The following is a 14300-nucleotide window of genomic DNA, read 5'->3' as shown; positions in this document are numbered from 1 at the left end:
TGATCGACTGTGTCAAATGCTGCACTTAAGTCTAATAAGATAATTGCTGCATAGCCACCAGTATCTAGCCGTTGTTGAGTTTCTTCTGTCACTGCCAAAAGGGCAGTTTCCGTGCTATGTTGAGGTCTGAAACCCATCTAAGTGGGATATAGGAGCTTATGTTCTTCCAAGAAGCCAGTAATTTGTTTGTGTACAGCTATTTTGGATGCTATAGGAAGATGAGCAATAGGTTTATAATTGCTTAGTAGAGATGAATCCAGCTTAGGTATTTTCAGTAGGAGTTTAAAAATAGAATGTTTCCAAATTTGGGGTAGACTCCCAAAGATAAAAGAATTGTTGAAAATATTAGTTAAAATCGGCGCTATAACATTCAAACCTTGAGCTAATACAGCTGGAGGGGCAGGATCCAGAGGAGAGCCTGATTTTATTCTTAACAAATAATTTCCAAGTAGATCTCCTGTCATCGGCTGGATGACTGAGAGAGAGGGTCTGAAGTGTTGGTATTCAGTCTGAGATGACTTTTTAGGCTCTTTAGATGAATCGTAAGAAAAGGTTGACTGGATGTCAGAAATGTTATTTAGAAAAAAGCACACAAAATTATTGCTGTGTTCTTTGGATGCTTCTATAGGACTGGAGACAACAATGTCATGGGTCATTTCCTTAAATACGCACTCCTTCTTTAAAATACGCAACTGAGGGGAAAACCAAAGTGGCTTTTTGTGACCACCGTTTTTGACCATCATCTTGGTCAGTAAAATGATATCTATGAAGCTAGAAATCCATTCATTAAATCTTTCTGCTGAAAATGATTATATAGGAAAAGTGCGGGTATACTTTAGGGTGTCTAACCAATCCCTACAGTTAAGTTTAGACCACTGCCACAAGGTCAGCTTCCTAGAAGGTTGATATGTTGATGTAGAGTATGTGAGTGTAATATTGAAGGGAATTAAGAAATTATCAGACCAAACCAAAGGAAAGGGGGGTTGTACAAATACCATTCAAAGGTTTCTGAAAATTAAGTCAATGATGTGGCCTTTGGCATGAGTAGGGGCAGTGATCAACTGTACAAGGCCTAACACTGCCGTATCCATCAAAAAAGTTTTGCTAGCTGTACTGTGCATCTCATCCATATGAATGTTAAAATCACCCAGGATAGTAAAGTTAGGGTGTTTGAAGGCAAAGTCTGCAACCAGATCTGGAAGAGCCTGTAAGAACCTTCAATATGGAACCAGGGGAGCAGTATATTAGAATTCCAGAGAGTGCATATGTAGCACTGATTGCTAAAGTGAAGCATGGACTCTCACTATCAGGTAAAGCAATGGGCTGGGTAGTGCAAGTGATAGAATTTTTATAAATGATTGCAACTCCTCCACCTTTAAAGGGATGCCTATCTAGGTGATGTATTAGATACTCTTCGGGGAAAGACATCTGGTGAGGATTCCTCAGAAAGCCAGGTTTCTATTTAAAAAAGCATTGCTTTGGAGGAAGAACTTCTAGCTATAGAAAGGGAGAGAGCAGAAATGGGCTTAGCGCCCACTAATGATGGAAGCAACATAAATAGGGTCAGAGAGAATACTGATATCCTAAAAATTACTCAAAAGGATTGTCTCAGAATATGAAGAAGGTGATGATATCACCAAGTGGTTCACAGCTTTTGAGAGGGCTTGTGCAACCAGAAAGTTAAACAGACCTCATTGGGGAGCTCTCCTTTGGGAAATGTTCACTGGTAAGTGTAGGCATAGACGCCTCACACTCTCTGGTAAAGATGCAGAATCATATGAAGGCTACCCTGATTGAGGGCTTTGGATTCACTACTGACTGCCAATTTCTGCCTCTTGGTCAGTGTGTTTTTACTGTCTCACTGGGATCCTGCCGGAGTGCTCATAGTTTGTGACCTATATGTCATTATGTTTTACTGTGTTGTCCGTATGCTTGACTGTGTCACTGGAGTCCTGCTAATCAGTGCTTAAGCTCTCTCTTTTTCCAAATTTGTAACTATAGTCTAGTGACCACTTATTTCACTCCAGATTGGCATACTAGACCCCCCTTATGAGTCCCTAGTATATGGTACCCAGGGCATTGGGGTACCAGGAGATCCTTATGGGTTGAAGCATTTCTTTTGCCCCCCTTAGGTGCTCATACAAACACTTCTTCAGGACTGCCATTGCAGCCTGAGTGAAATAGTGTAATCACTATATCAAAACCATTTTCACTGCACCAGGTAACTTATAAGTCACCTATATGTCCAACCTTCAGTTCCTGAAGTCTAGGTGCAAAGGTACTGTGTGTGAGGGCACCCATGCACTAGCAGAGGTACACCCATGTTGTCCAGGACCAATTTCACGGACTTCATGAGCATGGGGACGCCTTTATAAGTGTGCACTACATATAGATCAATACATATATGTAGCTTCACAATGGTAACTCCGAATATGGCCATGTGAGGTGTCTAGGATTGAGAAATTGTACCCCCAATCATAATCTGGTATTGGGGGGCCAATTCCATGCACCCTGGGGGCTCCACCATGAACCCCCAGTACTGCCAAACCAGCTGTCTGAGGTTTCCACTGCAGCCCCAGCTGCTGCCATCTCACAGACAGGCTTCTGCCCTCCTGGGGCTTAAGCAGCTCAGTCCCAGGAAGGCAGAACAATGCATTTCCTTTAGGAGAGGGGTGTTACACCATCTTCCTTTGGAAATAGGTGTTACAGGCTTGGGAGGGGTATCCTCCCAGAGCCTCTGGAAATGCTTTGAAGGGCGCAAACGGTGCCCTCCTTCCATAATCCAGTCCACACTGGTTCAGGGACCCCCAGGCCCTGCTCGGGCGTGAAACTGGGCAAAGGAAAGGGGAATGACCCCTCCCCTGTCCATCACCGCCCAGAGCTCCTCCAGAGTGTCCCTGTGTTCTGCCATCTTGGTTTCAGGATGGTCAGGGACCTCTGGGAGCATCTGAGTGGCCAGTGCCAGCAGGTGACATCAGAGACCCCTCCTTATAGGTGCTTACCTGGTTAGGTGACCTATCCCCCTCTCTGGGCTATTTAGGGTCTCTACTCTGGGTCTTTCCTCAGATTCGGTTTTGCAAGATTCCAGCAGGTCTCCTCTGCAACTTCTGCTTCACCTTCTACCATCGGATCAACCCCAGAACTGCTCCAGGAACTCTACAACTGCAACAAAGTATCCAAGTAGGCTACTGCAACTCTGTAACTTCAGCTGCTGCCAGCAACTGCAACAGTTTCCACGCCGTGCAGGCTCTGAGGACTGCTTGTCTTCATCCTGTACCAGAAGGACCGATGGAATCTCCCGTGGAGTGATGGAGTCACTTCCCTGCTTCAGCAGGCACCTCTCTGCAGCGATGACCGGTAATCTGGATCCCCTCTCCTGGCGACAGGCGTGGATCCTGGAACACAGGTGGTGGACCGAAGTGAAACAGATAATGCAAAGGTCCAACTATACAAATTTTGTGGAGGTAAGAGCTTGCCTCCCCAACCCAGACAGTACCTCTGTGCACTGCGTGTTTTGCAGCTCCTAGGGCTTCTGTGCACTTCTCCAAAGAATCCTTTGTGCACAGTGTAGCCCAGGTCCCCAGCATTCTATCCTGTGATGCTCAGCTCCCTTAGTTGTTCTCCGGCAGCGTTGGATCCCTTTGTGGAGTGCTGTGATGACCGTGATTTGCAACTCCTTTGTCCCCATGTCCTGGGACTCCTGTGGGTGCTGCCTGGTCTTCTGAAAGCTCTCTAAAGTGCTGAGAGCCGCCTCTGTCTCCTCAGTCCAAGTTGAGACCCCCAGGTCCCTCCTGGGTCCAGGTAGCGCCTTTTCCCCCCAACCGCCTCTTTAGCGTGAGCCAAGGCTTGTTGGGGGAATCCAATGACAAAAACCATCCTGCATTCTTCTACTCAACGTCGGACATCTCTTACACCAAACAGTAACCCGCAGCTGTCTTCTTTGGTGCGTCTCTGATGTTTTCTTCTAACCGGAGAATCCACTTTTGCAAATTCATCCGGGTTAGCAGGGGCTATTGTTTTTCCTGGACTCTTCATCTGTTCTTGGACTTGGTCTCCTCTCTTCACAGGTCTTCAGGTCCAGGAATCCAAAGTTGGTGTCTTGCAGTCTTGCTTGGTTTTTGCATAATCCTTAATCACGACTCCTAGTGTGCTCTGAGTAAACTTGCTGTACTTTACTCCTGTTTTCCTGGGCTCTGGGGTGTGGAACTCTACTTACTTTTGTTTTTTTCTTACACTCCCATCTCCCCTCTACACACTACTCTTGCTTAGGGGGGAACCAACTTTTCCATTCCACTATCTTGGTATATGGTTTGTGTTGCCCCCATACCCATTCTAGCCTATGGTGATTTTCACTATTTGCTCTATTTTATGACTGTGTACTTACCTGATTTTGGTTACTAGTGTATATTTTATGTGTATTACTTACCTCCTAATGGAGTATAGCCTCTAAGATATTTTTGGCATTGTGTCACTAAAATAAAGCACCTTCATGTTTGGTAACACTGAGAGTAGTGCCTTTCGTGTGTGTGAGTACTGTGTGACTGCAGTGTTATTGCAAGAGCTTTGGATGTCTCCTCGTTCAGCCTTGGCTGCTCTGCCTACAGCTACCTCTAGACAGCCTGGCTTCTAAACACTGCCTACATTTCACTAATAATGAATAACTGGACCTGATATAAGGTGTAAGTACCTTGGGTACCCACTACAAATCAGGCCAGCCTCCTACAGGGCTCACAAAACCTCGAGCCAGACCTAGGATGATTTTCTTGACTACTCAGTAAAAACACTAGATGGTTGGATTGCTGGCAGGAGAGTGCATGACTATCATGGGCTTTATAATTTGTTTATGAATAAACACTTATTAAGTAACTGCTTCAATGATACTTTGCATCAACATCTGGTAGACCTAGGTGCAATTTCCCCCCAAGAATTGGGAAAGAATGCAGACCATTGGGTCAAGACTAGGGTGACCAAGACTTCCAAAGGGGGTGACCAAAAGAAAGGGGACACAAAGCCTCCCCAGGTGAAGGGTGGTGAGACATCCAAAGACAAAAATAAAGAGTCTTCTCAAGAGCCCCAAAACCCTGCTCAGGAGGGTGGGCCCGAGCCTCTTCAAAGTCCACAAATGGGTACAAGGGTAAAAACTTTGATCCCAAGAAGGCCTGGTGTCTGGTGTAGACAGCATGGACACCAACCTGGAGACATGGCCTGTCCCATGAAAAATCCCACTAGCTCTACTCCAGTTAACACTGGAATAGCCAGTCTCCAGGTGGGATCAACAGTGTGCCCAGAGCAAATCATGGTTCACACTGAAGCTACTTTAGTCTCTGGGGGTGGGGTGGATATAGTCACACTAGCTGCCTGGTCCCTAACATGCAAAAATACAGGCAGCTCTTGAAAAATGGGACCAAGGTAGAAGCCCTGGGGGATACAGGTGCTAGTGTCACAATTGTGACAGAGAAACAGGTTTCCCCAGAACAGTGTCTAGCTGGGCAAACTTATCCGGTTACCAATGCTGGCAATCTGACTAAAGTCCATCCGATGCCTATGGTGACTTTAGAATGGGGAGGGGTTACTGACCTGAAGCAGGTGGTGGTCTCTTCTGCAATCCCATTACAATGTTTGCTAGGGAATGATTTGGAGTCCTCATCATGGGCTGAGGTAGAACTCAAAACCCATGCAGCCATGCTGGGTATCCCTGAACTGGTGTGTGTGAAAACCAGAGCACAGAACAGAGCACAGGATGAAAAAGAAGTGTTGGAGTTTGGAATAATGGCCCAACCTTCCAAGAGAAAAGGTAGGAGGACTGGGGGACCAGCCTCTGAACAGCAAAAGAACCAAGACCTCTCTTCTCAGGAAGATGTCTTATCCCCTGAGGGAACTGAGTCCATGGAGCTGGAACCTCATCAGGTAGAGCTCTTGGGCCCAGGTGGACCTTCAAGGGAACAGCAATGCCAGGGACAAAAGACTTGTCCCACTCTTGAAGGCCTGAGACAGCAAGCTGCTGAACAGTAGAAGGGAGATGTCAGTAGCTCCCACATGGTCTATTGGGAGGATGGACTTCTTTACACTGAGGCCAGAGACCCCAAACCTGGTGCCACTAGGAGAGTGGTAGTGCCTCAGGAGTTTAGAGAGTTTATCCTCACATTGGCCCTTGACATCTCCTGAGTTGGGAATTTGGGACAGACCAAGACATGGGACCGCTTTGTGAACCATTTCTATTGGCCCAACATGTCCCAGAAAGTAAGCGAGTTTTGTAGCTCCTGTGTCACCTGTCAAGCCAGTGGTAAGACAGGTGGCCATCCAAAGCCCCCTCTCATTCCACTTCCAGTGATGGGAGTACCCTTTGCAAGGGGTGGACATTGTGGGTCCACTTGAACCTCCCACACCTTCAGGGAACCAATACATACTGGTAGTAATGGATCATGCTACCAGATCCCCTGAAGCAATTCCTCTTAGGTCAACTACTGCCTCTGTAGTAACCAAAGCCCTAATTGGTATTTTTACCAGAGTGGGTTTCCCTAAGGAGGTAGTTTCTAACAGAGATACAAACTTCATGTTTACCTAAAACACATGTGAAATGAGTGTGGTGTGACTTATAAGTTCATCACACCATACCATCCACAAACCAATGTACTTGTTGAGAGATTCAACAAGTCATTGAAGGGCATGATCATGGGGCTCCCTAAAAAAACTCAAAAGGAGAGGGGATGTCCTCCTGCCATGCTTGCTTTTCGCCTACAGAGAGGTGCCTCAGAAGGGAGTAGGGTTTTCACCCTTTCAACTTCTGTTTGGCCATCCTGTAAGGGGACCACTGGTACTTGTTAAAGAAAGCTGGGAGAGACCTCTCCATGAGCCTAAACAAGATGTAGTGGACTATGTGCTTGGCCTCTGCTCTAGGATGGCTCAGCACATGGAAAAGGCATCCAAAAACCCCGAGGCCAGCCAACAACTCCAGAAGGTGTGGTATGACCAAAAGGCTGCATGGTTAATTTCCAGCCAGGGATGAAAGTCTGGGTTCTGGAACCTGTGGATCCCAGGGCACTTCAGGACAGATGGGGTGGCCCTTACCCAGTCCTAGACAAAAAGAGTCAGGTCACTTATTTAGTGGACCTGGGTACTCAGCAGGACACCCAAAAGGGTGAGCCATGTTAACCACCTAAACTCCAGTCAGCCTGTCGGCCCAACAGCAAGCTGACTGCAGGCACGTCCTACAGCAGTATGCTGAGCTCTTCTTTTTGACCCCTGGACAGACACACCTGTGTACCCATGATGTGGACACAGCAGACAGTTTACCTGTCAAAAACAAAATCTACAGACAGTCCGACCAAGTCAAAGAGAGCATCAAAGTGGAAGCCCACAAGATGCTGGAGTGAGGGCTAATAGAGCACTCTGGTAGTCCCTGGGCTAGCCCAGTGGTCTTTATTCCCAAACCTCATACCAAAGAAGGCAAGAGAGAAATGAAGTTTTGTGTGGACTACAGAGGACTCAATTCTGTCACTTAGACAGATGAACTAATGACAACTTAGGTGCAGCCAAATTTCTAAGTATATTTGACTTAAGTGCAGGGTACTTGCAAATTAGTATCACACCTGGAGCCAAAGAAAATACAGCATTCTATATACCTGATGTGCATTATCAGTTCACTGTTTTGCCCTTTGGCTTAAAGAATGCCCCTGACACCTTCCAAAGGTTGGTAAATCAAGTCCTTGCTGGTTTGGAGTCCTTTAGTGCAGCATATCTAGATGTTACTGCTGTCTTTAGCTCCAGCTGGCAGGATCACCTGGTCCACCTGGGGAAGGTTTTGCAGGCCTTGCAAGCAGCAGATCTCTCTATCAAAGCATCTAAATGCCAGATAGGGTAGGGCACAGTTGTATACTTGGGCCACCTAGTAGGTGGAGGCCAAGTGCACCCTTTACAACCCAAGATCCAGACAATTCTGGACAGGGAAGCTCCAAAAACCCAGACTCAAGTTAGGGTATTTCTTGGCTTTACTGCGTACTACAGGAGGTTTTTGAAGGGATTTGGGTCCATTGTGACTCCCCTCACTTAAATTACCTTAAAGAAGATGCCGAAGAAGGTAAACTAGACCCTTGACTGTCAAAAGGCCTTTGATACCCTGAAAGAAGCCATGTGCTGAGCATCAGTTCTAAAATCTACAGATTATTCTAAGCAATTCATTGTGCAGACAGATGCCTGTAAGCATGGGATAGGAGCAATCCTGTCCCAAACCAATGATGATGGCCTTGACCAGCCTGTTGCTTTCATTAGCAGGAGGTTACTCCCAAGGGAGCAGCGTTGGAGTGCCATTGAGAGGTAGGCCTTTGCTGTGGTTTGGTCCCTGAAAAAGCTGGGGCCATACTTATTTGGCACTCATGTTGTTGTTCAAACTGACTACAGACCTCTTAGATGGCTTATGCAAATGAAAGTTCAGAACCCTAAACTTTTGAGGTGGTCCATATCCCTACAGGGAATGGACTTTTGAAGTGGAACACAGACCTGGGACTTCCCGTTCCAATATAGATGGACTTTCAGGTTCTTCCACTTAGACTACGAAGACTGTCTTGGGAATGGTTGGGGGGGGGGTGTAAGAACATGCCACTGTTGGCATGGTTAACCCCCACTTTTTTCTTAGTGTTGCTGCTAATTTTTATTGAAAGTGTGCTGGGACCCTGCTAACCAGGCCCCAGCTCCAATGTTCTTTCCCTAAAACTGTACCTTTGTTCCCACAATTGGCACAGCCCTGGAACACAGTTAGGTCCCTTGTATAAGGTACACCTGGTACCAAGGGCCCTGTGGCCAGGGAAGGTCTCTAAGGGCTGCAGCATATATAATGCCATCCTGGGGGACCCCTCACTCAGCCCATGCACACTGCCTTGCAGTTTGTGTGTGCTGGTGGGGAGAAAAAGGCCATGCCCACAAACCACTGCCTGTGGCATAGGTAAGTCACCCCTCTAGCAGGCCTTACAGCCCTAAGGCAGGGTGCACTATACCACAGGTGAGGGCATACATGAGCAATATGCCCCTATGTGTCTAAGTCCATTCTTAGAAATTGTAAGTGCAGTGTAGCCATATTGAGTATATGGTCTGGAAGTTTGTCATTACAAACTCCACAGCACCATAATGGTTTCACTGAATACTGGGAAGTTTGGTATCAAACATCTCAGCACAATAAACCCACACTGATACCAGTGTGGGATTTATTGTAAAATGCATACAGAGGGCATCTTAAAGATGTATGTTAGCCCAACTGCTAGTGTAGGACAGACCGGTCTGTGCCAGCCTTCCACTTTTAGACGAGTTTCTGACCACATCGGGTGAGTGCCTTTGTGCACCCTGTGGTCAGAAACAAAGCCTGTCCTGGGTGGAGGTGCTTCACACCTCACCCTGCAGGAACTGTAACACCTGGCAGTGAGCCTCAAAGGCTCAAGCCTCAGTTTACAGTGCCCCAGGGTACTCCAGCTAGTGGAGATGGCCACCCACAGAGAAATCCCCACTTTTGGCGGCAAGTCCGGTGGTAAAATTAGGGAAAACAGGGAGTGACCATCCCAGCCAGGACCACCCCTAAGGTGTCCAGAGCTGAGGGGACCCCCTCCCTGCAGAATCCTACATCTTTGTTTGGAGGACAGGGACCAATAGGGATAGGAATGGCCCCCCCTCTGCAAAGGGAGTGGGCACAAGGAGGATGTAGCCATCCTCGGGGACAGTAGCATTTGGCTACTGCCATCTGACCTCTAACGTGCCTAAATCTAGGATTGAGGGACTCCCCGAACCCAACTCACCAGATTCCTGGTGACCTACAAAGAGAATAAGGACTGCTAAGCTGAAAGCCCCAGTAGAGGAGAAGGAAGACGACAACTGCTTTGGTCCCAGCCCTGCCGGCCTGCCTCCTGCTTCAGAGAACCTGCAAAAAGACCAGCGACTCGTCCAGCGGCCCCAGTGACCTCTGCCAACTCCAGGGGACTGTTCTGCACCCAAAAGGACCAAGAACTCCAGAGGACAGCAATTCTGTCCAAAAGAAACCGACAACTAAGGACTCCCAACTCACTCCAGATGCGTGAGTCCTATCCCCTGTGCACCCGACGCCCACAGCCCGTGTCCAGGTGGTCCACCCAGCAAGAGAGGGTCCCCCGGTGATTGGAAGCAAGAGCCCACCCTGGGTTGATCCCTCCAAACCTCCACGACGATGCCTGCAGAGGGAATCCAGAGGACCCCAACCAAGAGCTCCAGACAAAGATATCCAATGCCGAAAGGACACACTGCACCCACAGCCCCATGCCTTGGAGAAACTGACCCTCAGCACAGCTTCGACCAGCAGGCAGCCCTCTTCTCTGCTCAGCCGTGGGTTTGCCCGAGAAGCCCCCTGGACCTCGTTTGCAGCCTCAGAGTGACCCCCAGGGTCTCCTCCTAGAGTTGCATTGAAAACCCAACGCCCTGTTTGCACCCTGCATGCGGCCGCCCTAGTACCACTGAGGGGTTGTGTTTGGTGCCTACTTGGGGCACCTCCAGTGCTCTCTTGAACCCTCCTGGTCTGTCCTCCAAGTCGTGGGTACTTACCTACTGGCTAACTGGATTTCAAGAACACCCCTGTCTCCATAGGAGCCCACGTTAATTTGGTGCCTCTTTGACCTCGGTACCTGACCGGCCCCGTGTTGCTGGTGGTGGGTGTTTTGGGTTAACTTGTCCCCCAATGACAGACTACCTAAAACCCAGAGATATGAACTGTAAGTTCTGTACTTACCTGCAAACTGAATCTTGTGGTTCTAGAAATAAATTAACAAAACCTATTTTTCTATATAAAATCCTATTGGTCTAGAGTTAAGTCATTGAGTGGGTGTGTCTTCTATTGCTTGTGTTTGTACAACAAATGCTTAACACTACCCTCTGATAAGCCGAACTGTTCGACAACACTACCACAAAGAGAGCATTATTATTATCTATGTTTGCCTCTGTCAAGCCTCTGGGGAACCCCTGGACTCTGTGTACACTTTGTCTCATTTTGATATAGTGTATACAGAGCCAGCTTCCTACACTCACCACACTATGGGGGTCATTCCAATGTTGGCGGGCGGCGGAGGCCGCCCGCCAGAATTCCCCCCTCCGAAATACCGCGCCGCGGTCAAAAGACCGCGGCGGGTATTACAAGTTTTCCCCTGGGCTGGCGGGCGGTTGCTGAAAAACCGCCCGCCAGCCCAGGGGGAAAACGACCTTCCCACGAGGATGCCGGCTCGTAATCGAGCCGGCAGAGTGGGAAGGTGCGACGGGTGCAGTGGCACCCGTCGCGTATTTCAGTGTCTGCAAGGCAGACACTGAAATACTTTGCGGGCCCTCTTACGGGGGCCCCTGCGACCCCCCCTACCGCCATCCTGTTCATGGCGGCTTTCCCGCCATGAACAGGATGGCGGTAGGGGGGGGTCGGAATCCTCATGGCTGCGGAGCGCGCTCCGCAGCCATGGAGGATTCACACGAGCAGCGGAAAGTCGGCGGGAGGCCGCTGACTTTCCGCTTCTGACCGCGGCTGAACCGCCGCGGTCAGAATGCTCGTTGGAGCACCGCCAGCCTGTTGGCGGTGCTCCCGTGGTCGGTGGCCCTGGCGGCCACCGGCCGCCAGGGTCAGAATGACCCTCTATATGCCTACCTCTCTCTTCCTTTAAATGCCTCTAGCTCATCTCTCATTCTATCTTACCTTTCTCTACTGGTCTCCTGAGCATGCCGTTCCAGTCTCCCTCTTTCTAACTTCCCTTCTCCCTATCCCTAGCTCTCTCTAACTCACTCTAAAACATTACCAATCTCTCTTTCACTGCATCATCCTTGCATACCTCTCCATACCTTTCTCTCTATTTACCTACCTTCCTTGCTTTACCTTACATCTCCCCCTCCCTCACCTATCTCCCTCTACTTCATCTGTATCTCCTCCTCCCTTTTCTCTCTTCTTCATCTCACACAATATTACCTCTGTCCTGCCCTTTTCGCCAGCCCCTCCCATTTAGCTGGCTCAGAAGAATCAAAGGTGAATGTCTATCAAGAGATTTGTAGATATAGAAACAGAAGATGAGAGGCAAGGCAGAGGAAGAGAATGAAGGTGACAATTTCCAGGTTTTACATAATGGAATGTCGAAAATCCTAGGAGCAGTGCTTTGATTTTCACTGTTGCAATTAGAATGTGAATTGTGAAAAGGATTTATTTATGATTATGTAAAATCCAGCGAATTAAAGCTACTAATGCAAGTCATTACAGTATGTCCTATTTCAATAGTATGCGCTATTCACTTAATGTCCATCAAGCCACCATAACTGTGACTTTACTATAATCTGAGGGAGAAGCTGGTTAGACACCGAGGGGGTCATTACGACCCTGGCGGTCTTCAGAACATTAGGGTCGTGGTGGTGGTCTGACCGCCGCCAAAACGGTGGTCAGACCGCCACATTGTGACTGTGGCGGTTATGCCCCGGTAGCACTGCCAGCACTGCCTGTTCTCCACAGGCAAGCAGCGCCGCCCTGGGGATTATGACCCCCCTCTCCGTCAGCTTTTACATGGTGGTAGCACTGCCATGTAATGGCTGGTGGAGACGGGATGCAGAAGTCCCCAGGGGGGGCCCTGCACTGCCCATGCACCAGGCATGGGCATTGCAGGGGGCCCCCCTGGCCAGCCCAGTCACTGTGCCTGCTTTGCAGACAGTGAACGTTGTGACATGCTTGTGCACCCTACGCACTACTACATTGCTGCTGGCTCTATTATGAACCCGCATCAGTGTTGTAGGCTGTTCCCTGCTGGGCCAGCGGGCGGAAACACCGTTTCCGTCCACCGACCCAGTGGGGAACTCTTAATGGGGTCCATGGGAAGGCAGCTACACTGGCGGCAACCTGACCGCAGGACTTCGGCGAGCGGTGAAAACCGTCGTCTGAAGTCAAAATGACCCCCTGAATGTTGCTTATCCAGAGTTTGTAAGACAAAAAATATAAGCCCCACAACAAAAATGAGTGGCTTTACCTGTTTGTTTATGCTTCTTTTAGTGCAATTTCCCAACTGATCCAGGCAGATTGATCGTTCATTGTGTTTGTGTGCCTTTTATTTCTAAAGATTTAACATATCATTCAAAAATATTTGGCATCTTGAGAGCTTGAATCAGCTGAAAATGGGCAAAAACTTCAAAATCGTCTGAACAGGTGACCCCAAAATATATCTGAGCCAGGGCCCCAAACTTTCCTTAGGACGTCCCTGCTTCCGTAGACTTTAAACTTTTCGCACAGGCTTCTTTTATTAACCCTTGACCGTCTTCAACATGACAATGATCCCAGATTTTTCGAACAGCTGGTGGGTATGAATTGCAACCTGGTGTAGGGTGTCCTGTACACACTGCACTGATGGAGTAAGCATGGGTGAGATGTATGCTGACTGATAGCCCCTACCTCATGCAGAGTGTTTACTACGTGAAAATAACTTTATCTAACATGTAAAGTAAAAAGAAAGATCACCGCTCATGCAGTTAGTTCATGCCAGGGTTATGCCAGGAATTTTGCTGTTGGCCTATTATTTGAGTTACTAGTACAAATCTTTTTCTGAGACGTCTTTCCAACCAAACTCAGAAATTGATATTTTACCTCTTGTCAGTCTAACTTTAAATACTAATTTCAATAATAAATGGGCCATTTTGTATTTAACAGCTTTAAGACAAGAGCACTGAGGAACACAATAACCTTTTGCAGAAGTACCTGTTTGCCCTTTGCGGATACATGTAACACCTGCACATAATGGGAGAATATGTAAAAGTCATGAGTGAGTCTGCCAAAGGGCGACAGTGGCCTTCCTCTGCCCAGCACTATCAAAATGGCACCCGGACAGGATTGCCAGGCTGATAGCTTTGGTGTCCCAACACTGCAGTCAGGGCATATTTGTAGCATGTTTTCTAATTACCTTGTGTCAGCATAAATTTACTGTGCATTTAGAGATAATCCCATAGGGCGAGAAACCTTTCTGCTCATATAAAAAAACAATGACCATGGGTTTTAAGAGCAAAGTAAAATCCTAAAGCAGGGCTTGAAATTTACCAAGTTTTATCAACTTTTGCAAGTGAGACTGTGGCGGTCATTACGAACATGGCGGAAGGCACCGCCACCGACCATGTTGACGGTCGACGGAAGACAGCCAGTGGCGGCAGCAGGCATCCCGCCATATTCTGATGCATGGAGCCTCACCGCCATTGATGGAGATAATGCCCGCCATATGCCATGTTGGCAGTCGGTGGCAGTGGTGGATGCTGCTCCACCCTTACTGCCACGTCAGACCATACACCCCCATACC

This window comes from Pleurodeles waltl, chromosome 12 (assembly GCF_031143425.1).
Source record: "Pleurodeles waltl isolate 20211129_DDA chromosome 12, aPleWal1.hap1.20221129, whole genome shotgun sequence".
In the NCBI taxonomy this organism is placed as follows: Eukaryota; Metazoa; Chordata; class Amphibia; order Caudata; family Salamandridae; genus Pleurodeles; species Pleurodeles waltl.
The sequence above is the reverse complement of the archived record's forward strand: the minus strand, read 5'-3'. Positions refer to the sequence as shown.